General features: G+C 43.8%; 1 protein-coding gene across 2 annotated transcripts in view; it reads right to left on the reverse strand.

Moving 5' to 3' along the window:
* The window catches only part of B3GLCT (beta 3-glucosyltransferase), a 1,059,223-nt gene that overhangs the window by 526,554 nt on the left and 505,621 nt on the right, over nucleotides 1-27,048 (reverse strand). The gene's annotated exons all lie outside the window — the stretch shown is intronic.

Below are 27,048 nucleotides of genomic sequence, written 5' to 3' on the forward strand. Positions count from 1 at the left end.
GCCTAACACCAAAGGCCAGGCCAGGACACCCGCATCCGCGACACGCTCCCCACACAAGAGCCGCAGAGGGCAATGTGGAAGCAAGCAGACAGGGAGACCCCAACAACACCGGGAACCCAGGGAGCGCAAAGAGGCTGAGCCAGCGAAAAAAGGAACCAGCCACCACCGAGGCGACAGGAACCCACGCCAAACTGAGGCAGGAAGAAGCGACCCAAAGGGAGAAGACCCCGGGTGGCCCACCCCATAAAACAAACAAGAGTAGGAGGCAACGCCGCAGGCCAGAGACAGAAACCCCAACCACACAGACCAAGGGAGAGGAGCCCAGGAACCAGTGCAGATCACAAAACCGAACCTGGAACCACAGCGCCCGACTGGAAGCGAAAAACCAGAGACAGAAGCGCAAAACCACATCAGATGCAAGCATGTACAAGAAGCACCCGGAGGCAGACGGCCAGCGCCTAGACATGGGCATCGCGGCACTACACGAAACCACGCAGCCTGTACAGTGAAAGACATGACACCACACAAAATCGCCAAGAAGGAGCCGCCACCAAAAACAGACCCCGGGTCAGACAACCAAGCCCCGAAGGAGGGGGCGGAGGGAGAGACCCCCAGAGAGCACCAGGATGGAGACCACACAGGAATCACAGACCCAACCAAAGGCACACACGACCAGGGCAACGAACCCCCGGGAGTAGCGGGGGAGAGGTGGCAGCAACAAGACAAGCCGGAATGGAAAACAAAAACACATACCACAAGCAAGCGCCGAAGAAACAGTCCCAAGCGGGACCAGAGGCGTAGGCGGCCACCAAAGAGCACCAACGCCGGCCAAAGGGAGACCACCCGCGCAGGAGAACACCCAGAAGAACAGTGCACCCAGGATGCAGCCGCAAGGGCCAAAGCGCCACAATGCTCCACGGAGGAACAGAAGAGGGGACGTAGCCCAGCGTCAGAGAAGCGAGCAGCCCAGCACACAGGACGAGGATTACACACCGAGGCTAGAACCTCGGTCACCAGCGATAAAATGGACACCGGGTTACGAGGAGTAGGAGGCACACAGGCGCCTTTGTACGAGGCCCCGGGTCAAACCCCGGCAACCCCAGGAGTCCCCCGTGCGTAGGCAGGCAAATCCCAAAACGCCAGCCCGCCAGCAATCCAGGACTGGCACCAGTACAGGAAAAATCATCCAGGGCGGGGGAAAAACAGCACAATAAGGCCCCCACCACAAAAAATTGCAACAGGAACATCACATACACATCAACGGAGAAATAGAGCCTGTAATATCCAGCAACGAATACGTCACCCCAGCGCTCGACACCACACAGCTGAAACACAGGGAATACATCGACCGTGGCATCAACATAATGGATAGCAAGCATGTGATACCCGACCCTTACTGCGACCCCCGACAGCCAGCAACAGCATGTAATTGCCTCCCCACAGTGCAGCCAACAGAAAGCACTAAAAGAGGAAATCTGGCAAGCGGGGCTCACCCGGAGTGGGGGCCGACCCCAGGAACAAGGCCCCCACTCCAACAGCAAGAAATCCAGGACACCGGCAGGAGCCCTTCCAGCGCGGCACGCCTCCCCAGCCAAGCTCGGGAAGACGAGCCCGCGACCCAGAAGCAACTTTGGGAACTCCAGCCGCAAAGGACCGGGAGGTGCACGCAGAGCACAGCAGAACACCGGCTCCAAGAGAGACTGTCGCCCAGCAAGCCCGGCTGGCCAGGAGACAGCCAGGGAACCCCACACCAGTACAGCCAGGCAGCCGGGCAGGGGGTGAAGAAAGAGCACTGGCACTCCAGCCCAGCAGGAGCAGCACCAGCACACCAACCATTCTGTCGACAGACAGAAAAAAGAACAGGAGGGCTGCTGGGTAAGTACTGCTTATGTACTCTCGGGGGAGGGGCAGTATTAGAGTCCCAGCATTCCTCTTGTTTTTTTCTGTCGGGAGATGGCCATCTCCACTTTGTAATGAATGGGACGAGGACATAAGGGACCTGGGGGTAATGTAGTGGAGTGTTTCTAGTCCTGGGAGGGGTGCCCTGGATCTGTGCTCGCTGATGATGCCGTTGTATCATTGATTCTTTTTAGTTATTTATAATGATCTCACACACGCTGTAAGATCAGCGTGAGCGCAACTTGTCTATCTGTGCAGATTCCGTAATCTGTGTATGCGGCAAAACATTGCAGTCCTTCACACGTCAGGTGCTCATCAGCGCCATTTTAGCTTGGGAAAACTGTTATTTGGTTGACTGCAAATGATTTGATCGCAGAGAGACTGTATTGGATTTATTTGATTGGCTATTGCCTAGTGTAAGCAGTAACACACCCATAGAGTGCAGCAGTCATGGAAGAGAGGCGGATATTACAAGTTTTACAAAAACAATTGGTAAGATTACCTTCAGCGGGATAAGGGAATACTGATGAACAAGTGCATGAGTATGCTTCTGTCATGAAAACACCCGATAAAAGATTCAGGCCAAAACGCACCCTGGTGTTGGAGAGACATACATTTTGACAGAGGGGTCTGTCTAGGTGAAACAAGTAATGACTTTGTAGCTGTCTTAAGAACATTAGCAGGCAAATCCAATTACGATGATTTACAGAGTGAGATCATCTCACTTCTTTTGTAACTCCAGAGGGTGCTTTCTGCTATATTTGTATCCTTTTTGCGTTAGTGTCTGTTTCATAGTATTCCAGAGAGTGATATTTTGTTCAAGGTAGTAGAAGGAGTGACGGATTTTCAGCACGGTTTAATAACATTTTCTCAGAGTATGAGTGACCACAATTTCAGATTAAATTCTTAAGAAAAGATTATGATATTAAGAAAGGATAAATGTGCATTTGCTCAAACTGGAGTTATCATTTGGGTCATCATCTGTCTGTGAATGGCATTGAACCAAAATAAAGATCATGAAAGCCACTGAGGAGAGGATACAGGTTCACCATCAGATAATGATCCGCTTTGAACTTTCTTGCAGCCAATTGAATATTATGCCAAATATGTTTACTAGCTTGCATCAAAAACAGCTGTGCTCCATAACCTGTTTAAGAAGAATGGCAAGTGTGTGGAGTGATGAATGTTGTAAACTGTTGGTTCAAATAAAGAGGGACATTGCATCTGCTCAACCAGTGAAACCAATCTATACATATAAGTATAGCAATGACGGACACCAGCAATGTTGGTTTAGGTGCTGTGCTGATGCAGAAACACACCATTGAGGACATAATACCTTTCGCTTCCAGAGCATTATGTGGGGCAAAAAGTACCTACACTCCACTATTGAAAAATATGTTTTAACTTTATGCTGGGGTGTGGAACATTTTAAGAACTTTTAATAGAAAAGTGAATTCATTTTATGTACTGACCACAAGAGGGTTTGTTTAGCATTCATGACGCATGAAAGCTATACTGCAGATTGCCAAACGGCAATATCACTTGCAGTAATTTCAATGTGGACTGGAACATGTATCTGCTACAAGAAATGTTGTGGCCGATTGTTTATCCAGATTATGTTTGCCTGTGGTTGAGAAAGTGTACAGTGAGGAAATGAATGACACTAATATTTTGAGCATGGTTAATGCCATTTCTGAAGAACTTAATGGAGTGTTGTGTCAAGAGAAATAGCTGCAGTCTGGCGATCAAGACGAAACATTATAGCTGGAAATTGAGTTATTGTTTAGGGGGGATGAAACGCTACTCAAGCAGTAACCACAGTCTTTGTCATGGTGATGTCAAAAGCATACCCGAAATTAGTCTGTGCTTAACCCTCTAATTGCTTGGTACAAAAGCAGTCATGCTTAACTTAGAGGCAAAATGTATTTATGCTGCACTTCAAACAGTACTAAAGTACAAACACAACGTAAGAAAAACCATACACAAATTTGGAAAAAGTGAGTAAAATGTAGTAAATAATATGAGACTGAAATGACACATATCCAATTAGTAGAACCAGAGATATGCATTTAAGTGAAAATAGTACCAACACCAAAAAACACGAAGTGCCAACTGGTCACTCTGGACCAGGACAAATGCACAAATTCAGGCCGCCCGCAATTGAGCACGGGCCGCCTACATGGGCCAAAATAGGCCGCTGAACAGAGTACCTTAAATCCTGGTTGGGGAGCGACGCAATGTTTCTCGTTGAGGATGTCACCCAGCAGAGGTGATGCGAGGTCCTTGCAAGGAGATGCATCGAGCAGCGGTAGTCCTGATTTAATAAGGGAACCCAATGTTATCCTATGGGAGAGGAGGGCTTTAAGTGAAAAACATATTTAGGAGTTGTTCACGACCAGGACATTTAAAACACGATAGTGCATGTTCAACTTCTTTAATAACCTGCGCTCCTGACAGTTTAGGGCAAACCCTAGGAGTGACTTATATGCATTAAAATTGAATGTTTGGGCTTGGCAAAAAGTTTATTTTACCAGGTTGAAATGGCAGATTAAATTGCACACACAAGCTGCAGTGACAGGCCTGAAACATGTTTAAAGGACTATTTAAGTGGGGGGCACAATCTGTGCTGCAGGTCCACTAGTAGCATTTAATTTACAGGCCATGGGTACATGTAGTACCACTTACCGGACTTACAAGTAATTTAAATGTGCCAATTTGGTGTAAACCAATTTCACCATGTTTAAAAGAGAGAGCATTTTAGCACTGGTTAGCAGTAGTAAAGTGTGCAAAGTCCTAAAGGCCAACAAAAACAGGTTCAGAAAACAGGAGGGTGAAGGCAAAAGGTTTGAGGATGACCCTGCGGAACACGCCAAGTCCAACAATTATGTTAGGTGAAAGGGTTTGTTAAGAAATGTTGGCCTAACGAGAAAAAACTAGAGCCTGACCAATTGCCATTTGCCAAAATTTCCATTGAATTGGCGATAGCTGAGTGAGTTTAAGATGTTGTGGTTTGCTGGTTGTGCCTATATTCATGCAGGAAAGGGTACACTCTCTGTGCTCGTTAAGGTCAATGTGGAATAAGGTCTTTAAAAACAAGGATTAGGGAACATTTTGAATGGGTTTTGAAAAGGCAGTGAAAGGTTCCGTAAGAAAGTGCAATGCATATGTTATTAGTGATAAAACCCAGGTTACTGTGCCTTCTCCTGTTACACCTGTTGAGTCTCGCAGCATGCCCTGCAACAAACTTGCTTTACACATTTTGGGCCCTTTTGGAGTGATGGGTAGCACACCCATGTTTGCCCTGGTACTGACTTACAATTTGTCTAAGTGGCCCAAATTTAACAGGGTCATCAGTGTCTCTAGTGGTGCAGTTATTGAGGTTTTGTGTGAAGATTTTACGAGAGAAGTTTACCATGAGGTGCTGTTAACTGATAATGGTACCCAATTAGTGCCAATGGGAATGAGAGAGTATTTCAAATTATAATGTAAATGGCATACTAAGACTTCTCTTTATCATCCCAAAAGCAATGGTTTGGTTGAAAGATTCAACCGTGTGTTGAAAGCTCAGTTGCAACTAGCTTTAGTTAATAATATGTGTTGGACTTCTGTGTTGAATGATACGTTGTGCGTTTTTAGACCTACACCACATATTGCCACTGGTGTGTCTCCTTTTACCTGATGATCCAGGGAATGGATGAATCGCAAGTTGATAAATTGCGATGTGATGGGTGAAGTGCTAGATTTGAGAAGAGCTTTGGTGGAGAGCTCAAAACCCAGTGTGCAGTAAAAAGGAGATTTAGTGGGAAAGTTGTTGACTTGGTGAGAATTAAGAAACCTGTTCATGTCAGGAAAGGTTGTTCAAAATCTTCGGAACGTATATCTGTTGTTGGAGTGAGAGATCATCTTGTAAATTTGGAAGGAGGGAAGGTATGGAATAAAGGAAAGGTTTCTGTGATTCCTTCGGAAAAAACGTCAATGGTAAGTAGCAAATTGGGTGGTGAGCATGCTGTTGATGGGACTTGAGATGACTTGGTATTTAACAATGCTAATGAGGGTAATTCCAAAGAGAACTGTTTTGATGAACCTAGAGCCAGTGTGCATGCTCACAGATGATTTATGAGGAAAGTTTCAATTACAGACCGTTTTAAAGATTTTGTAATGGGATAAATGGAAGCAATTGATGTATTGTTGTGTCCTGAACTCGTGCTATGTTTAGTTTTTGTTACCGTTCTAGTTTCACAAAATTGTTCACAAGTAGTGAACTATTGCATCTTGTGTGTTTCTCATGGGCATTGTGTTACCATTCGTTTTCTTGTCTTGCAACATTGCTTCTTTGTGTTAAAATGTTTTGTATATAGTTTTTTTGGGTGGGAACTGAATGGGCATGTTACTACATTGGTAGTTCTGGTACTTGAAAAGGTGTTGGTGGTTCTTGTCTCATCCGTTCCAGAGTAGCCCGCCGTTGCCCTAGATTGAGAGCTAATGGCCGTGAATAAAGTGTTTACCTCCAATTATTAACTTACTTCCTTTTACACTTGTCAATCAAATCCTGCCACTTCACAGTTTAGGGTATAAAATAATGGGAATGGTAACCTTGGCAGGTGCTAGATCAATGGAAAAAATGTCACTTGTTGTAAGGGAAAGGTGCCTGTATTGGAAGGTTTTCCCCATTCTATTACAAAGGTTTCAGAGCTTCCCATTAACTTCTTAAGTGATGAGACCATTACCACTCACATGTTGAGCGTTTCTTTTATTTGGGCCAGTTTGCATGTAAGCAGTCATAACTTTTTTTGCACAAAAAAAATCGCAGTCAGATATGCCTTTATTTTCACACACATTCAGGATTCTGAAGGTACCCAATATTTGTGGACTCCTTGAAAGAAACTAAGAAAATAGACAAAATATAACACTTTTTTATGCAAAAGTGTCCTTTTTATCATAAAAATGGCATCTTCAAAATGTTTCTTTCCAGCTTTCAGGTGGAGGAAGAGTTGTAAAATATATCAGTTTTTGCAATTTTCTAAAGGTAGTCAATAGTTACTATTTTTGCAGTTTCTACCTGCTTGCCGTATGTGGGGGTAAGGGGAGGGAAACTAATGAGTGAACCAGAAAAAATTATTAATTCATCAATGGGTAATTAGTGTAGGTCGCTCATGGTTTTCCCAAAGCAGATCTCCCCAATGTCAGATCTACAAAAGTGATATACAATTAATTTGTCAGATTCTTCAAGTCACTGGACTTCCTACTGTATGTCTGGTGTTTGGAAGTCAAAAATACAGCACAATTTACCATATTGTTCAAACAAATGCTGCACTATTCTGTGATTCCACATTTCGGTCGATAATAACGAGACACCGTTATTGTGAGGGGACCTATCACCTGCAGCGGGAATGGTCCTAAAATGCAATGTGGAGACTTTAAATATTTCGCTTTGGAATTTCATTCATCCTGTGGATGTGAGCAGCTGTGGTATTTGGGCTCAGGATCAATCAGCACCCAGGGAAACGTACCGACCCCAGACATTTCTGAATATTAGTCAGCTGAGGAAATCCAGGGTGGTGTGGCCTATTTGGATCCCGCTACTTTTCCCTACAGAGCAAGCCCTGCAAACATCAAACTTTGATTAAATTATTGATTTCCATACATTTCTAAGAGGGAAAGTTGCAGAATGTGCAGGGACTGATAAAGGCCATGCTGCCCATGGTTCCTACATTTAATTCGATAACAACAGTGCTTCATGTGTGGGTGGGCCTATCTTCTGTGGCAGGAAAAGGCATAAACTTAAACGTGGATACTTCAAGATTTTTCCTTGGAATGTCAATCTTTCTAGGGATGTATGCATTTGCTGTATTTAGGCAGAGGCTTGACCAGCTCCCAGGGAAGCCTACCAACCCAGGCATTTCTGAATATTGGACACAAGGGTGGTCAAGGGTGGTGTGCCTTACATGGGTACTCCCATGTGTTCTCACCCTGGTATGCCATATGTGTGGTTGGGCCTGTAACCCATGACAAGAAAGGCCCCAAGATACAATGTGGAGAACGCAAGAATTTTCCTTGGAATTTCAATCTATCTGGGGATGTGGGAAGCTGTGAAATTTGCATCCAGGGTCGGCCAGCATTGAAGAAAAACTACCAACTGCAGACATTTCTGAAAGTTAAACTACTTTGGAAGTCCAGGCTGGTTGAGGTTATGTGGATCACTTTACATTTTCTTACCAAGAATGCCATATACACATCAAACTTTGGCTTAAATCACAGATTTTTATACATTTTGAAATCTGCAGGGATTTATAAAAGTCTCATCAGCAAGCGTTCACACATTATTCTCGAGAAAAACAGTACCCCGTGTGTGGATTGGCCTAACCTGGACCATGTGAAGTTGATGTAGTGTTAATGTGATCTTCATATGGTTACAGGTTTGGTCCTTCCCCATTATTTGTGTTAGGTTGATGCATTCTTAGGGGGTAGTATTTTTAATAGGAAAAGTGCGGCAAAGCAGGGTGCTTAGACTTTGAACATTGTCTGAAATTGCCTGAGAAATCTGTCACATAAATATGAAGGAACTGAGTTTTTGATCCATACTTCCACATTCACAATTTTTGGGTAAGAAAAAGTGCTAGGATCATTGCAAGACACATCACTAGATTAACCTGGATCTCTAGGTCTGAGAACTGTCCATGGTTGGTAAAGTTCCCTGGGTGTCACGTGAGCCAGAACTTGAACACTGCAGCCATTCCCCATGGCAAGTGAGAGGAAACTGTGATTTCTTGTGATGTAGTTTTAACATATTGTCCGGCAGAGAGCAGTGAAAATATCACCTTTTGCTCCCTCTGAGTGTTGTAAATTAGCAGAAATGGGTTAGCTTTAGCAGAAGCCATCTTGCATTTAGAGGTTATCTTATCTGCTGTTTAGAAGCCATTTTGTCTTCCTAGCAGCCATCTTGCTGCCATGTGCTCACCATGTGCTTTGTCCTACTTTCCTTTTAGTTGCGCCTGAAGTCTGCCTAGTAACAGGATATATTTAGCCTCCTCCACTTTCACGCATGCTCAGAAATGCCTGGTAGAGTCTGCAGCTGTTACTGATTAGTTTTACATAGGAATGTGTTCACTACGTTCTGAAACTGTTAGCTCCTCCCATTTGGTTGAACAAAGAGAACTTGTATGTCCATTTTAGGTATTCTTTGCGTGTTCACAGGAGCCAGGACTGCCCCTTTCATTTATGCTTACTGTGTAAGTCTGAAATGTATTTAAGGCGCCAGCCTTCTGAATTTCTCAGACTGTCTCATTCATTTGCCATGGCTTTTGGGCGACGCAGCCTCACCTCATATGAGTGTAATAAACTTTCCTTTGATATTTCAGAGTTCTGTGTCAGTCTCTTACTGCTTTATGGACTACGTATCAGTGACACCCCTGAGAGGCAGGATTTTTGATTACAACAGTTGGCACCCCAGATGGGACTCATTAGAGAGGTGACTATATGAAGGAATGATCACCTTGTCAGGAGACAGAAAACTACTGAGCAGCATGGGACTGGTTTCTGCAAAGAAGGTATGCTGTGCACGGCGCTTCTGGTGATTCCTTGTGTCTGCAGCTCGGGTTGTTTCTGTCCTTCCTGACTTTTGATCCTCCAAATGATGTCACCCCTGACTGAGAACACTTTTGGCGTGAGTATTAAAATGTAACATAAAAAGATAGACTGTTAGATCATTTAGAACTTGGCAGTTAGAATTTGGACAGCTTATGTTTGGTAGGAGTAATTTTGTGGAGCCTGTTCTAGGTTTTGGATGCCTTTGTATGGTAAGGTAGTCTTAGGAACGCTTACTGTGGCATATTTGTATTTGAGATAGACTTGTCTACTTTGGATTTTGTTTGACCTTTGATGAATATGATATGAATATGATTTGATGTGATTTGATTTGATATGTATGTGTTGCAACTCATATAGGCAGGTCATGCGAGGATATTTCCTCAACTTTTGATAGTAGTGTATATTTTGCACTATTTTTGGCATGCCTGTTGTTGTCTTTGGTTAAGCTCACATGTTAAAATGTGTTGCTTTTGTGAACGGTACCATAATGTGATGTGAAGTAAATGAGCCGGCTTCCCTTAGAAGGGATACCTAAATAGGTTTAGGTGTGAAAACATATTTCTTCCTTGGTGATTTTGTATCCCCAGGGAATTAAAATATGGACATAATACATATAAGGATCCTTTGTTCTGTGCACTTTTATGAATGGGGAATGCAGAGCGATTTTTGGTGCTCTGCCAGTCAAAACTTGTGAATTGAAACACCATTGCCAAACGTTCCTTGTAAATATGACGTACAACTAGCATTTACAATTGGTTTGGTTTAAGTTCCGTTTGTGGGTTGTCTTTTGTTTCAGTCCTATGTGTTGATCTGTGGGTTCAATGTGTGTTTAAATGTGTTTTTTTTTCCTGTTAGTGTAACTTCTGTTTGTGAATAGCGTTGGCGCAAATTTATGAAACACATGCCTTAAGCGCTGTATTGTGTGTCCTGCATGTTTGAAATATTTCTGTTTCTGTGTGAAAGGAGCTCAATGCGTGATTGTGGATTTCTTGATGTTTTCAGTCTGTTAAGAAAAATGTTGGATTAATTGATATTAGGTGGAAATTAAATAAGAATGCAGTAATTTGCCATGTTACCTGCTAAAATCGCTATATGTTGCTTTTTAATTTATAGACTAAGCAAAGGCACATATGTGCAAAAATGTTAAATGCTTAAACTAGATAAAGTTAGATATTCACATTCCCTAGGAATATGAAAGGCCTCAAAAATAAATTGTGTGCTCTGTAGGAAAACGAATTAGTAGCATTTTTTACTTACATGCATTTTCATACATGTAAAATGCTAAAACTTCAGCTAAAGTGAACTTTTTGCTACGTTTAAATGCATCTTGTGGCACACGCATTTCTGAAAATGTCTGTTTTCAGTAAGACTGAAAGTTCTGGGTTTCAGCTTTGTGCAGGCCCTTTCCTGCCTTGAGAACGGCAGATGTTGTTTTTGAAAGGCCATAAATAACATTGGAATGTTTATTCAGCCAGAGCCTAGCCGTTAGTTCATCACGGTCTGAATTTAGCATTTCAGAATAAGTGTTTTAGAGGGTTACAAAAGTAAGGTTCATTATTTTGTATCACAGGAAGACATTTCAATTGTGGTTTTCCTCTCTTTTTAAACACAGTAAAAAGAAAAATGGGTATATTTCTGGTTTTGTTGCTCAATGTCCTTTTAAAATTCTGGCGCGAAAATCTGTCTTGTTTTTAGTAAGGCTTTTGCGCATAGGCTCATACATGACTGCGTCTAAAAATAATAGGCGAAGGATGCAGTTTGTTTTTATATGGGGATTTCGTATTTCAGATTGGGTTTAGACACAAAAAAAATTATTAATGATGGAAAAATTATTTGAAAAAAAATAAGTGCTTTTTAAAATCGTTTTTAGATATTCACAAAGCTTAATACTCATACTATGACCTCCTAAAATTAAAATTTGATTTAAGTAATGTGTGACTGCATAATTAGGACATTTGCATGTTGGGTTTTCACTTGGCGCAGGCGTAACAGCTCATTTTTCTAAGGCATTACATGCGTTATGACTCATGTTCGCTCTTTGCAACATGTACAGCACATTCTGAGGATGATTAATATGTAATACAATTGTAGGATTTTTATTTTCAAGTGCCCCAAAGTCAAAAGTCGAAATTGAGTAAAAATGGACTTTTTAACAGCATTCTTGTCATTTACCATAGCTTTGCAGTGTTTCTGGCTTTCAGAAAATGCATATTTGTGTATATTACAAACTTGTGGGTTGTTATTAGTCGAGGTTGTTCTTCATAGCTCAGTGAACAACTGTGCCCGGTGCAGAGGTTTATGTTTAATATCAGAGTTGAAGGTTCTACCTTTGGCAGGGCTCATTTTATCTTTCATCTTTGTAGGGTTGATAAATGAGTACCATTGCATAGGGTGGTAACAAACATTTCATTTACTGCTGGTATGCTATGTTATTATGTTCTGCAAATTGTTCACAGTAAATGTTTTATAATATAGGACTAAATGAATTTTATCCTAAAAGAAGTCATGTATATAACATGTGTTTTTCAACAGGGTTGATTTTTGTAGCTTAGAAAGAGTGGGGAAGGGTTTCTGGCTTTGTCACTTCGAGTAAGGAAATAGGTGGGGGGCTGAAGGAGCGCACGGTTCGCCTGGCAGAGTTTGACCTTAAGGTCAGGGAGATGGGGGTTTAGCAGTAAGTGAAGACAGATGGAGCAATGACTGCTTGGTGAAAAGCTTCTCTGACTAGCAGAATTTCAAGCTTGCACATTAGACGGTTTGCGTGAGGCTTTTACGTCCACATCTGCAGCTCATTACATTTGGGCTTTGTCTCCGAGAAGTGCATTCTTGACCAGCCTTGAAGAAAAGGGAAACAGCAGGGCCTCGAGGGCCTCAGGGGCCTTGGGGGGGCCACGAGGGCCTCACGGGCTCCCAGGGCCGCAAGGATAGGCTGGTGCACAGGACACAGTGTGTGTCTGTGAAAGTACTTTATTTTTGGACAGTCAATATTAAAGTGGGTTAGCATGTTTTAAAAGAAGGATGGTTGGTTAACAGTTGAGATTTAATGTGTTATGTGCTGTGTCAGCAGTATGTTGAAAAGAGATGGGTTTTTATTATGACTTTTTTGACAAGAAATGTTTGTGTGTTTTTTCAAGATTTTGCATTTTCTCCTTTATGAATAATTCCTGCTCATCCTGTGTGTCAGAAGCGACACTGTAAGTTTTTGTTTGCCAGTTGATCCTCAGCAACTGATGATCACCTGGCAAAAGTGGGGTGTGAGTAAATGAAAGCGTAATTTTGGTGTAATTTTGATTTTGACAAATTAAGCAGGCCTGGATTTTGGGTTTTGGGTTGCATGAATGCATGCGTTACTGCTTGATTACATGTGCCATTGTGCTTTGTCTATGCTTTTTGTGCTTACTATACTGCATGTATATCTGATGGCTTGATATGTTATTTTGTTTAATGTTGCTGTTTTTTTGATATTATTACAAATTTGCCTGTGTTGTGAAGAGGCATGTATGACGGTATGTGTCACTTTACACCACGTGGTTAATATTTGCGTTGATACTAAATTTCACAGACATAATGTTTGCATGTTGTGAACATGAAAATACATCACTTCACCAGTGAATGTTAAAATTTGGCCATAATAGTATTGAAGTAAAATAAAAAGAGATATACAGGAAGCCACAATACTGCCCTTCTCCCTTAAGGAACAGGCAGGCCTAGATTTATATACATATCCTTGATTGGACCTAAGGATGAAATTATAGATTTGTGGCTCTTGTTAAAGGTGATCTACACTCTTCATTTTTTTCCCTTGAAGAAGGAACTGGACCATTAGCTGAGATTACGATATATGGTGTAGCGGCCAGCAGTAGAGTTCACATTTCTGCACTACTGTGACATTTTGTGTGCTGCTCATACTCTTGGTATTATGTCACAAACTTGACTATCACTTGAGTTCGTATTTCTTTTACCAGTCAACTCATTTTTTTTTATGATTAATGTATTGTTCAGGTTCACACTTTTAGACTGCAGAGATGTAATAGGAATCACCACATTATGCATAATTCCCTTTTGTATGACCTGACCAGTCTGTTTCTTTCTCTTAAGACTTTTCTTTAGGCCTATATTTTTGATGCTTTCCAGTCTGACTGTCAGCTTAGTGATAGACTGGTTAACTGATTTAATAGTATAGTAAGAAAAGTTTTCCATCTTAATGGGAGACACTGTATGTTCATTCTTGAATGTGAAAAATGTAATGCCCATTCTAATTAGGTTCTCAGTTCTTTTTTCTGCTGTTCTAATATTTGATAGACCACATGTGTTTTAATAATGGAAACACTAGGAGTTTCTAGATTGTGTTTTTCTGTTTTCACATTTTTGATAAATTAGCCTTTGTCTGAATGTCCCTGATCATCTGTTTTATGTGATTTCGCTTTTGAGGTGTTCTAGATGAGGGATTTAGGAACACTTAGATTTACTCATTGAGGAAAATGTTTACCCCATTAAATGATGCCACTATGTGTAAGGACATCCATTCAGATAGAATTGAATGATAGTGTATTTTAGATCATGATAGTCCCATGGCGTACGACCACTCTCTTGAACATTGCAGGCCAACTGTTTGCAGTCCCCTTGTTAAATATTGAATTGTTTTTTGTGCTAGATTGAAGGAAATTAACAATTGTGTCACATTTCCTACATCACTAGGATCTGCAGGATCTTATAGAGTCAAAGGGAGAGTGGCACCCTGCAGAACGAATGACCAAGACGAATTCACCCAGTAAGGAATCTGCACGCCATCAATGGTATTTCCAAGTCCTTTGTTTGCTTCATTGGCCAGTGCCGCACGACAGAGAGAAAAGAGGATTTGGTTTTGCAACAGAATTTGAATTGGAAAAAGGGAAAAAGCTACCTGTTATGTACTGGCAACCTCTGACAGTGTACAGCCCATGAGCCCCTTGAGCCCTTTGGTCTGAGTTTTGGCCTGAGTCTTGGCCTGAGTCTTTGCCTGAGTTTGGCCACATTGTTCCCTTTTTCCCCTTTTTGCCTAATGGAAGAGCAGTGCCATGGAGAATTCAAGATTGGCAAGAGGCACTATCTTATGGTGCCCATGAAAAAGCAGCTTGAGCGTCCTCTGACACTGAATAAGGAGTGTTGGAGTTTGAGAATGTAGTACTGGTTGGCACGAACCTGTGACCTGTGCTCATGATCAAAGAAGAGCATAATATCTGTAGTGTCTGCCGCAGATGAGAGACACTGTTGCACTGCCTTGAGACATTGAGACTTCCGACTGAACTATGAGTGTTTGCCAAAAGGGCACTCCAACGGATGCTGAGACACATTTCCATGGAAGGCCTGAAATGAAGAGGCCCATGCGGTGATGGAAGAAGAGATTCGATGAACAATAAAAGTCTGCCAGAGAGACTTGGAATTGGACTCTGGGCATAAGTTGCGATTATATAAGCGATTCCTGAACAGTTAATTACTGGGTGTTGTGGGATTAATTTTTATTGTCTTGCTTGCAGTATTTTAGAGTAGTATTCTGTTTAGTACAGGTAGAACAGAAGTTCATTCTCTGTGGCAGAGTATCCCTATTCAACTTGAGAGCATTGAAGGATTGCATTGCCACTGTTTCACATGAGTATATAGTGTTTTCTGAAAGATTTTAGGATTTGCTATTGCTTAGGGTTGTGAAAATGCTAATTTTCTCTGTAATAGTGGTCATCACTTTCTCCTACTGTTTGTATGTATGTTTATGACCTAATGTCCTCTTCTTTAGTATTTTTGGTCATATCCTTGCTGAATTGTTTAGAATGGAAATGCTTATCTAGCAATGAATTAGGAACTTGATCGTATAATTATGTGCAAATTAATGAGCACCTGTTTTCTATGTTCCTATTGGATCATATGAATGTCTTCAGCAAACGCTAAAACGGGCGACTGTTGTAAATTAGCAGAAATGGGTTAGCGTTAGCAGAAGCCATCTTGCATTTAGAAGTTATCTTATCTGCTGTTTAGAAGCCATTTTGTCTTCCTAGCAGCCATCTTGCTGCCATGTGCTCACCATGTGCTTTGTCCTACTTTCCTTTTAGTTGCGCCTGAAGTCTGCCTAGTAACAGGATATATTTAGCCTCCTCCACTTTCACGCATGCTCAGAAATGCCTGGTAGAGTCTGCAGCTGTTACTGATTAGTTTTACATAGGAATGTGTTCACTACGTTCTGAAACTGTTAGCTCCTCCCACTTGGTTGAACAAAGAGAACTTCTATGTCCATTTTAGGTATTCTTTGCGTGTTCACAGGAGCCAGGACTGCCCCTTTCATTTATGCTTACTGTGTAAGTCTGAAATGTATTTAAGGCGCCAGCCTTCTGAATTCCTCAGACTGTCTCATTCATATGCCATGGCTCTTTGGGCGACGCAGCCTCACCTCATATGAGTGTAATAAACTTTCCTTTGATATTTCAGAGTTCTGTGTCAGTCTCTTACTGCTTTATGGACTACGTATCAGTGACACCCCTGAGAGGCAGGATTTTTTATTACAACATGAGGACAGAAACATTGACTGATGGATGAGGATGAGGCCTCATACCCCTCCTCTTTCCTTTTCTTGCTTTTTTCCCTGGCTGGTCAGGCGGGCTTTCAGTTCCTCTAGTAGGCCGATTGGTGGAATTTCTGCACATCTGCACACCCCAGGGCATTCAGAAAGAAAATCAGGCCATCAGAGTAAAAAAGTGAGAAACAGAAAGGGCTGAGCTTGTCCAACCTGGCACTATACCTTCACCTCAGACTGCAGATTGTCTTTCTGCATCATTAGGAGTAAGACTGGAAAGTTCACCTACTATCTTGATTCTGTAATGCAGGATGCCCGAGGTCCCTGCAGGGGACCCCATAGGAGGGCAGGCCCCTTAGTATGGCCGTGGGCAGCCGGGCAGCCCATCCTCGGGGCAGGCGGGTGGTGCCGCGCGAGCTATAGGGGGCCGGATAAGGGGTGGGGCCTAGGGAGGGTTTATATGGGTGGCCCCTCCTATCGCGCGCCCTCTTTGCTGCTGCCCCCCTCCATAGATAGGTCGCATCCTGGCTGCTCCCCCCAGCAGTCCGGCCGTTAGGCAGCCTTCCCGCCTGGACTCTGGACCCATTTTCATCTCCCCTCCCTACCGCTCACCCGCTGAAAAGGGGGGAAGTGGGGAGGGGGACACTATTGATGTATTAATGATTGTCTCTTGTTGCAGGAGGAGTTACAGGCGATCCCTATACAAGACAGGCGCAGGAACAGGACCTGAAGCCTCCAGTGCAAAGTGCACCGTGCAGAGTGCAGAGTCATACATACTCCAAGGGGTCCTTCTTGGGAACTTGGGGTACGACGGCGCCCCGTTAGTCCTTAGGGCGGTTGTAAGCCTGAGCAACCGGGGGCTTGCCATATAGCGCTCCGCCCGGCTGGGGAAGGTGTGAGTTAACTCTCCCTTGTTCAGAGGGCAGAGTGGGTGGACGATAGGTCCACCGGTGGGAGGAGTTTATCCTCCCAGGTACCACACCGGGCTATGGCCGCTGGTGTTTCTTTGGCTCAACTTCAGGTACACTGCAACAAGGGGTTGCGGGACGGACGGGGTCGCCTGTAAGATAACCCACCTTTTATTTGTACAACAAATAAACCTGCAGCTTCTTCATTCCAATAACTGGTGTCTGTGTGTTATTTCGGTTTGGGGGCTGTGGCCAACGGCGTACCGATGGAGATACTATGAGCAGAAAGCCTAGAATTCACCAGGGATTGGGGACCAAAAAACGAATGACATGGGGTGTTGGCTTGTCTTGGCTTTTGGCTCTAGCCATAGGCACCAAATAGTTTTTCTGCCACCTGTGGGAAGAAAAATTAGCCCCAGTCTTCTGGCCCATATGTCAAACTACACTCGACGGATTCCAAATTTTCTCTCACTAACTACGAGGATAGCTGCAGTTTATGAGTGTAATGATGTGAAGTGCATGCCAGCATGTGCTTTGTGATGTCTAGGAATGGTCTAGGAATGGTGATCTACTCTGGAAGGTTGGGGAGTTTTCAATAGATTACTGGGCAGTTAAAGACGGATATATGACGGTACCACGCGTACTTTTACAACGCATACCGTTACAACGCTGCTTTTACCACGCAAGTCGTTACAACGACTTGCGTGGAGGGGCGCTGGATAGTAAATTTTCTAATTTACTATTCCAACTCCAGTCCCCGTGGACTCTAGGGAAGGAGTTGGATAGTAAATTAAATTATTTACTATCCTGGAGCGCCCTCCAGCGCAAGTCGTTGTAACTACTTGCGTGGTAAAAGTAGCGTGGTAACAGCACCGCGTTGTAAAAAATGCGTGCTAACCGCTGTATACCGTTAAATGCTCTGACCAATAAACTATTTAATAACTTACCAGACGTTTGATCTGAGTTATTATAATGAGCCGTAGACCCCAGGGTGGCACAAAGATTGTTTGAACAGCGTTGGGTGTGCAGCACATGCCAGGATGGACCAGCTACCACCCCATTCTTTTTTAGGGTCCCAAATTACATTTCGGTTGCACCATACCCATTATAAGGTATGTCCAGCACAGACCGGTGCAGTGCCCCCGCCCCCCCAAAAAAATGCTGACCTTAATGCAGACGCAAACTCCGACAGTTCACATCTTGGATGAGGAGAATGGGTTCATGAAAGACAGGGCCACTGGTTGAAGCAACAGCTCCATCTTAAATTGAGGAGAGCCAAGCTTGAAGAGGAAGATAGGCACTCCTTGCACACGCGTGTAGAGGATACCTGGGAGTCGCTGTAAAACCCATGCTCACCTCCCAAAGGGTACTTTCGGAAGGTGGGCAGCCAATTACTGTTTGCCATCTCTATGTTGAGCATTCATTGCGTCTTCCAACAGGTTTTTTTGCTTTTGCGCTAGTGTCTGTAATACAGTGCAGTCTCATTTGCATGGGGCCAAGCTCAAATGAAAATGATGAAACACCAACTCATGATCGCACTGGCACAAGATGTACACCAGCACAATCAATATTACAAAAGGGTCACACAAACAACTGTGGCCATTTGTGCCACGGGGTACAAGGAGCGAAGTCAAACGTCTGTTATGCACCCAGGGCACCTCTGTAATATAGCCCTTGATGTGCTTTCTGCTTCCCCTGGCCACTTGAGAGGGCAGACTGGTGATAAACCTCCTAATGTGCCGCCCAGTGGGACAGTGCAACAGTTTGGGTTCTGTAATATGTTGCAAAGTGTTAGGTAGTGAGTGGCACAGCTCGTGCAACATGTTCCATGCTAGAGTCGCACCTTTACTGCTTCTTGTATTTTAAGTGTAATGTTATAGTTCAACTTTGGCCCATGCAGGGAAATGGAGCAGCAGGCGAGGATTCCTCTTTGCTTCTGAGCCGGCGGCCGGCCGCTGCCTGGCGTGGGTAGGCACTTATGAAATAAATCTTCAAACTTAACTCTTGTCTCTGGGGATTTCTTTCACAACATTTTGGGGACGATTGGTCCTAACCCACAAACATCCCTTGTCACTTAATTTTCAGCAGTTTTGGCAGATTTTGGCTTGGAGCGCTTTGGCCATCTGAATCTGTTTTTGCCAGGCTGGAAATCCGAAGGGTGAAAGAAGCATGTGCCTTGCGTTTCAACCCCACGGAGCACCTTTTGTGGCATTTTCTAATGTTCGGGCACCTGAGTAGGCGCAGCGTGTGCACGTTTAAACGCCACCACGATCCGCTTGCATTTTCCTTTGTGCCCTAGCAATGTTTGGCTCACTCCTTATGTCAGTCCGTATGCTGTTGCGTGTGATGTCACAATTTGCAATTCCTTAAATGCGATGTAAAAAGCTCCCAAGTTGTGCTATTTCTCCTTAAGAAATCTCAAATTACCACCAACTTCAAGTAGGTGGTAATTTGTGATATTTTTTGAAAAATGCACTTTTTTGTATTTTTCAAAGTGCCAAGTGGCGCACATACATGCCCTTGGGGATGTATGTGTGCCACATGTGCTCACATGTACATTTCAGGAGTGCAACAGGGTGTGTTTTTGACACCCTGGCACGCTTGGAATTGCATTCTCAATTTGCGATTCTCTAATTGAGAATCGCAAACTGAGAATGTCCTCCTATTCATTCCTATGGGCCTGTAGGATTGAATGGGGAGGTATTCCCTAGTTGCGAATTGCAATTTGCAATTCGCAATTAAGAAATATGTAGGATTCGCAAAATAATTTTCAAATCCTACATACATAGCGTTTTGCGATTCTCAAATAGTGATTCTCTAAAAATCGCTATTTGAGAATCGTGAATGTATCCTTTGATACATATGCCCCAGAGTCTTTTTGAAAATCAAATCATCTAATGGCCATAGATGTGAGGGGCTATTGCTCGCAAAGGAAGTTTGCACTTTTAATTGCCAGCGTGGTGCGTACAGCGCAGCAAATATTTGATAATTTACCACCTATTTCCGCCTCTTGAGCCCCAGCTGGTGATAATTGGAATATATATGTGGAAGAAATTGAAAGGTTAAAAAAACAATTTGCAGAGGAACCTAAAGCCATGCTTGAAAGACTTAATTTTGTAAAGTGGCAACAATTTGTTGTTGAAGGAGTTAATTTGAGCAACTTTCCAGGGTGTCCGGCTATGGGCAAACATTGTCTTGTTTGCAATTAGCTAGGGGACTTTCAGGTGGTGTGCAGGAACAGCAAAAACACTGTTTGCATTAGCCATGTGGATTTGGAACTTGAGTCTTGCACTGATTCTGTTAACAATTTAGTGTTAACAATTGAATGTAACACCGTTTGTACATCAGGTGAAGGTCCTAAATGTGAGGCCTTTATTGGTAATGTGTTATTACAGGTCATGGCAGACTCAGGTTCACTGATCACCATTTTACGAGCTACCACGTTTCATAACAATTGGGGTTCAAACACATCACTCATATACTCTAACATCTGTCTGAAAGCTTTTGATGAAAAAAAACATTGATCCTTTTGGTTTCTTCATCGGTAAGGTTCAGTGTATGGGCAGAAAAACATTTACGTTGCCGTCAAAGGAAAAGGCATCATTGGCTGACAAGACTTTGCCAGGGTGGGTTTATATCTCATTCCTGGTTCCAGCACTGCTGTAGTTGTGGGTGAGCTACCTACAAGCTCAGTGTGTAGTGTAGATGAGCCCAATTACATGATTCTGAACATTCATAAGGAACTATTTTCTGAAGAGAATAGAACTGTAAAGGGTTTTGTACATCACATCAGGGTTAAGCCCAATGCTGAATCGTTTGTACATAAAGTACAAGTTCCTTTTTCAGTCAGAGGGAACCCAAAGAGATATTAAAAGAATTATGTAGCCATGGTTTCATTCAAACCGTAGAATCTTCCCGATGGGTCGCACCGGTTTTCGTTTCAGGCAAAAAAGTAGGTAATATCAGGTTGTGTGCCGACTTACGCACATTAAATTCCAATATATTGATTTATTGTCACCCCTTTTCCGGAATACACAAAATGTTGTCTAACTTAGGCAATGCCAAATGGTTCCCCCTTATTGACTTAAGATCGGCATACCACCAAATACCACTGGACAAAGAGTCTCAGGAACTCACGGCTTTTGTCACCCTATATGGTGCTTACAGGTACATGAGACAACCATTTCGGTTGTCATCAGCCACCAGTGTCTTCCAAAAGCTCATGTTTTGTTTGCTGATCTCAAAGGGGTACAAGCGTACCAAGACAATATTCTGTTTTCTGCAGAATCATTAGAGCAACACATTGCATTTTTGATAAGGTCTTGTTGATTCCAACTTATAGAGGCATGACTGCCAGGAAAGATAAATGCAAGTTCGCCATCAAGGCTTCGGATTACCTGTATGTTTTTGTCAATATATTCTTTTACCTTGTGGATTATGAATTTTATGTTAATTTTTTATTATTACTGTATGTAATTTTGACAAGATATTTTAATGTCCATCATATTGTTTGACCTTCTGGTCATTTCTAATATGATTTTTAAATATACCGAATAAAAATATATATTTTTTATAACCTTGATAATCCTTTTCTATTGCTCCTTCTTGATAACTGGCCTGACCTATTTGTTCACTCACATACCTAGACGTCCTAGGAATTTTTCTCGCATCTGTTGCTACCCTGCCCTAGGAGTCTATAGATCTTCACTACCCAGGGGGTCCTTGTTATTCTCAGTTGATTACCTGGGTCACACCATCACTGCCTCAGTAATCAAGCCCAAGTTCTCTTGGTCAAAGCTATTACAGATGTTAGTGGGCCCACTAATCGTGATGCTTTGCATTCCTTTTTAGGTCTTGCAAAGTCTTACATTTGGTTCGTCTCAGGATATGCTGTTGCTGTAGAACCACTCAGATCTCTGTTACGCAAGGGGCAGAAGTTCCTTTGGGGGTAGGAAATGAGTACCACGTTTAATAAAGTGAAGGACCTGATTGTAAATGTACCTGCTCTCTCTGCTTTCAGGGATGATTGCACGCCTCTTATCACTGTAAATGCAGTCGCTGTGTTCTGGGAGCAGTTTTAAGCCACAGGGTAGGCGACAAAGAACAAACTGTTGCATTTGCTTTCAGGTCTCTTAGGAAATATGAACAACAGTACACCACCATTGAGCAAGAGTCCCTGGTGTGCATTCGGGCAGTTCATAAATGTAAGATTTAAGTCTGGAGCGTCAATTTGATTTACACACTGACCACAAGCCTATTGTTTACATTTTCACAAAGGGGATTCATAATAGTGTGTCTGCAAGGTTTACGCGGTTGGTTTCAAAGCTGCATCAATACACATTTAACATAGGCCATGTGGCAGGATGAATTTTTTTGGGGAGCATATTGCCTATCTCGTTTGCCTCTACCTGAACGAGATGAAGAACTTGAAATGTATGATGATGTGTGTGTTGCGTATGTGGATGCTGTACTGACTTATCTAGATGGTGGTTCCACATTTTCAGAGGAGGACTGGAAGAATGCCATTCAAGAGGTTGAAATTCTTAACCGCATGCGCGCTAGCGGAATTCCGCTAGCGCGCTGGGTTTTTCAAAATCGCACTTTGCGTGACGAGCTGGGCTCGTCATCAGTGTGCGAGCGGGCTACACCATGACGAGCCCAGCTCGTCATGAGTGTCGAAGGGGTTAAGCAAGTCAGTATATACATAGTCTAGGGTTGGCCTGAAACCAGGTGCCTGCAGGGTGATTTGAGGACCTATGCTCCGGTGACAGAGGATCTTTGTTTAGCCAACAGTTTGGACCTAAGAGAGGAATTTATACATTCCTCCTTTCAAGTCACGTGGGTCCATTATTTCTTAAGCGCATACAAGGGCATTTGGGCACCTCCAAGACTTGCATGCGAATTAAGCAACATTATTAATGGCCTTCTCTGGATAGTCAGGTTAAACAAGGTGTTCAACAAATGCCTAGAGAGTCTTCTCTCGGATAAGGTCAGCAAGACGCCCTTGCACCCCGTGCCATACCCTGAAACACCTTAGGACAAATTGGTGCCTGCATTTTTCAGGCCCATTTGTCTCACTTCCTGGTGAGATGGGATATGTTATTTTGTTAGTTGACTACTTTTCTCAATTCTCCTTCATTGGAGGCGGCCGTCAAAATCCTGGAGTAAGTGTTTGCCACTGATGGGCCGCCTATAATAATAAATGAATATTATTCCTATAAAGCGCAAACTTTCCCAAAGGCGTGAAGGCGCTGCGGATAGAGCCAGAGGTCGCAGGTACATAGAAGGCTCCCAACAATTAGGTGGTAAAGAGCAGTGGCAGCTGGTGACATTTGAAAGTGGTGAGGAGTAAACTTTTTGTCGGAGTGCACCGTGGCGCGCGAGTGCAGCAAGCGCACCGGAACATCTTAAAGTGGGTTCAGGGAGGTTCTCCCCCCCCGAGAAAAGTTTGAAAAAAGAGTGGGTAAATGGTGTATTTTCAAGCAAATTTGAGAAGCACAGAGACTAGAGCTGCAAGCACATATAGAGCCCGCAGCAGCACTGTGACTAGGACTGGTGCCACACACAGAGCCAGCAGCACCACAGAACTAGGAACAAATAGAAGTGCCATACATACACTAAACAGAACACGCTTTCAAATAACAGACACCCCAAACAAAGGATGCTCTATACCCAGATGAGCGCAATGGCCAATGGGCAATTGAAAATCATAAAATAAGTATACACATGGAAACAGAAATACCCGAAATACCACACACACACTCAGCAGCAAGCAGAACGTGGACATCAAATACAAACAAAAGGCAGGCCCAAATACAGAAATTGTCACAGACACTCCAAAACGCTAAATGGCACATTCATATTAAATGGTATAAAGAACAACTGGCACAAACATGTGTGTATGGACTACTTCAGCATAATTTAACTCTCACTCTTTCATGCCTCCAAGAGCTGTTCTCATGCTCCACAACCTATGTACGCAATGGTTCTGTCAATGAGCCAGATTCTACTGAGAAGGGCGATAGCCAACCAAAGCGACAGGGTGACATGACAAGTGGGTCCCATTATAGTATGTCAGATTACCTTGGGATGGACAGTGATGTCTAAGGTCCTTATGTCTTAAATTGAGTCCAATCAGGACAATTGTTTAATGGTAGGGAAGAGGTCAAATGGGCAAGGGTGGGTGGGGTTGTTGCGCTGATGCTCAGTAAAAAAACTCAGTGACAGCACAGTGGCTGCTCCATTCAGAGACATGCAGTGTGCAGGGAATCCTTTCATTTGCTGAAATAAAACTTCGAAGCAGACACGTACTTGGGGGGAGAATGAGCGAAAAGACACAGAAGCCAATTTAAAACCCCGCTTAATGCAGAAGCATCCCTCTTTGCTTCCATCATCTCTTCAGAGCAGCTAGATCACACCCCTGCAATGTCCTGCTGCCCTTAATAGGCAGTTCATTCTGCAATAGAAATATTGACCTCTGCTGTCAGCTCCTGTCCTGATTACACAGGAGGCAGGCATGTAATGGAAATGGAGACAACAATGGGTACAATTAGAAAATGGCTTAGCCAATCAGACGTCTTCCTGGCCATGCCTCTGAAATACATTTTCCCAGAAGATGGCTTGTAATGTGCATGGTCCTGATTGCAAGAAGTCAGGAAGGCGCCTCTTCTCTAAATCACTGCGCTTCCACTTGGATCTTATGACTCTGGACTCTTATCGATGTGTTTGGTGGCGTTGCCATGGCGATAGCAACTCTATTAACAAAGGCCCATGAAACAAGTGCTCTGGGCGGCCATTTTGGTATGTTGTTACATGGGGGTTAGATTGTATGTAATCAGGCGTATACACAAACACTCTCATCCTGGTTTAGGTGTTGGGGCAGTGCTATGTTTATGCTGAAGTATGGGTGGACTACGTCATGTAATGCGGGGAGTGAATATATAATGCTGCGAGTGGCAGTTGGAGTTTGCCTGTCGGCTGTAGCTGGAGTGTTGGCCCTTGCATAAAAAAACTTATAAATAACGAAATAACTCCTCAAGAAAGGTGTGGAGTTGACTTAACAATGATGGTGACAACTTGAGGAAGTATCAGTGTACATCATGGCAGCAGCAGTCCTACAACGTAAGGGAAGTTTGAGGCAAGGCAATTGTAAAGATTTCTTACCATCGATCTACTGCAACGCATCTTATATATTGCGGTGGGGCCAACACAACTAACTTGATATTGTGTGCGGATCTAAGTAATTTCAGTGCATTGTATGTTGGGCATTCGAATTATATGGTAATATCCACAGGAGCAAGTCAGCGCTCCCTTCACAGAGTGCAAACTCGTTCTACCTCATCCTCAGGACCAATGCTCCCACACTCCACCAAACTATGGCCAGAGGGGCCTCGTTTCCAGAAACACAGATCCCTTTCCCCATAGGTGTGGACTCACACCATCCATATAACCATAGATCTATAGATCTATAGATCCATAGAACCATAGATCCATAGAACCAAAAGTTACACATCAATACACGAGAGCAGGGCCGTCGGCATCCACAGGATCTCCCTCACCCTCGGGCCAGTGTTCATTCGGTACATAAGACCATACCCAGAGAAGCCACATTCCACGGAACGCAGCACCTTTACCCACGGGAGCAGCATCAGAGTTGTGCCCCACCGTAGGGGCAAAACTAGAACTCCCTCCAGTCCTGGGAGCTGAGCCAGAGCTTCCTGTCAGCTTAGGAGCTGAACCAGACGTTCCTCGCACCACTTTGCATTAGTCAGTTATTTTGGCCTGACCCTAGGGCCAGAGCACCCTCCCACTTCTATATGACCCAAACCAGAGACACCCCGGCTCCTGGGACACAGTGCATAGTCAAAGCTCCTTCCGTTCAAATAAAGTCTACCACAGTTTCCTCGATCCCCAGAGGCAGAGTTCTTCCCCTCCACAGAAACAAGGTGAGTCCACCATCCCCAGGGCCCGTCTATCCCCAGGTCCGGAAAAAGTGCAGAGCTCCCTTTGTGCCCAGCATGCAGGCCCGTCCACCCCCAGTGAAAGAAGAAGCTCTCCCTCCACAGGGCCTGTCCATTAAACAGCCTGTGGGCGCTTGAGAAACTTCAGAATGTGAAGACCACACTTCTTACACTGTCCACTGGTGCAAGCTTCTCTCGCTGCTCACCAGTACTGCAGTCCCAGCTGCCTGTGAGTGAAAGAGTCTCATGCTCAGTTGCCAGTCATTGCCTGCACCTCACACTGCCCACCCATACCCGCTTCACTTACTGCCTACCCATGACAGATTCTTTTTTACCCATAGGTACCAACTCTTCCTACCCCCAGTGCCTGGTGCTCTCACTGCCCACCAGAGTGCTTGAAACCGGCAAAGTGCTGTGAAACCCGCCAGCACATGTGGTTTGAGGAGCATAGGTTTACAGAAGGGTGGCACATGCCCAGAACACCCCTGGCCACACAGTGACTTACACATTGTTACAGGACCTAGACTGTAAAACTACCTAAACTCAAGCCTCGAGCAGAACCCAACTACAACCCTTTAAGAAAAGGCCTACAAATGTAATTGTTCCAGAGAGCTTTGAAACAACCCCACTCCTCTTCTTATGCAGAGTTGAAAGAATATCTGACAGGGGCTGAAAGGGCTCCAATTCCCCTTTTCTTTTCTGCATTTCGACTAGCGCTCTGAAGTAACAGGAAGGGGCTGCATAGCACTATTTACAAACTCTAGGGAGCCACACTGTGACGGAAGTGCTGAGACCTATGTTGGTATCACTCACTTTCCACAGCAACGCAGATGTAACTCCCAAGTACCTGCAGGGCAGGTACATGAATATGGGTAACTTTAAAGTTCACTGGACCCAGCCCGTTGTTTCTCTGGATGTCTGGCTATAATGTGCTTTGTATTTACTGTACTGGTGCCCAGTTGCGGGCTCGTGGTGGGCTGGGGGGTGGGGGAGGCGGTTTGCGCGAGTGGGAGCCGGGGTAGTTTAAAAATCAAATATAAAAAAAAAGAAAGAAAACTTACCTGACCGAGTCCGGACCGCGCCGCTTCTGGCCCAGGGTCACGTGTTGGCGAGTTCAACGGCTCTGAACACCAGGAACAGCTGCGTCACTCCC

The sequence above is a fragment of the Lissotriton vulgaris genome, chromosome 8 (genome assembly GCF_964263255.1).
Source record: "Lissotriton vulgaris chromosome 8, aLisVul1.2, whole genome shotgun sequence".
Classification (NCBI taxonomy): Eukaryota; Metazoa; Chordata; class Amphibia; order Caudata; family Salamandridae; genus Lissotriton; species Lissotriton vulgaris.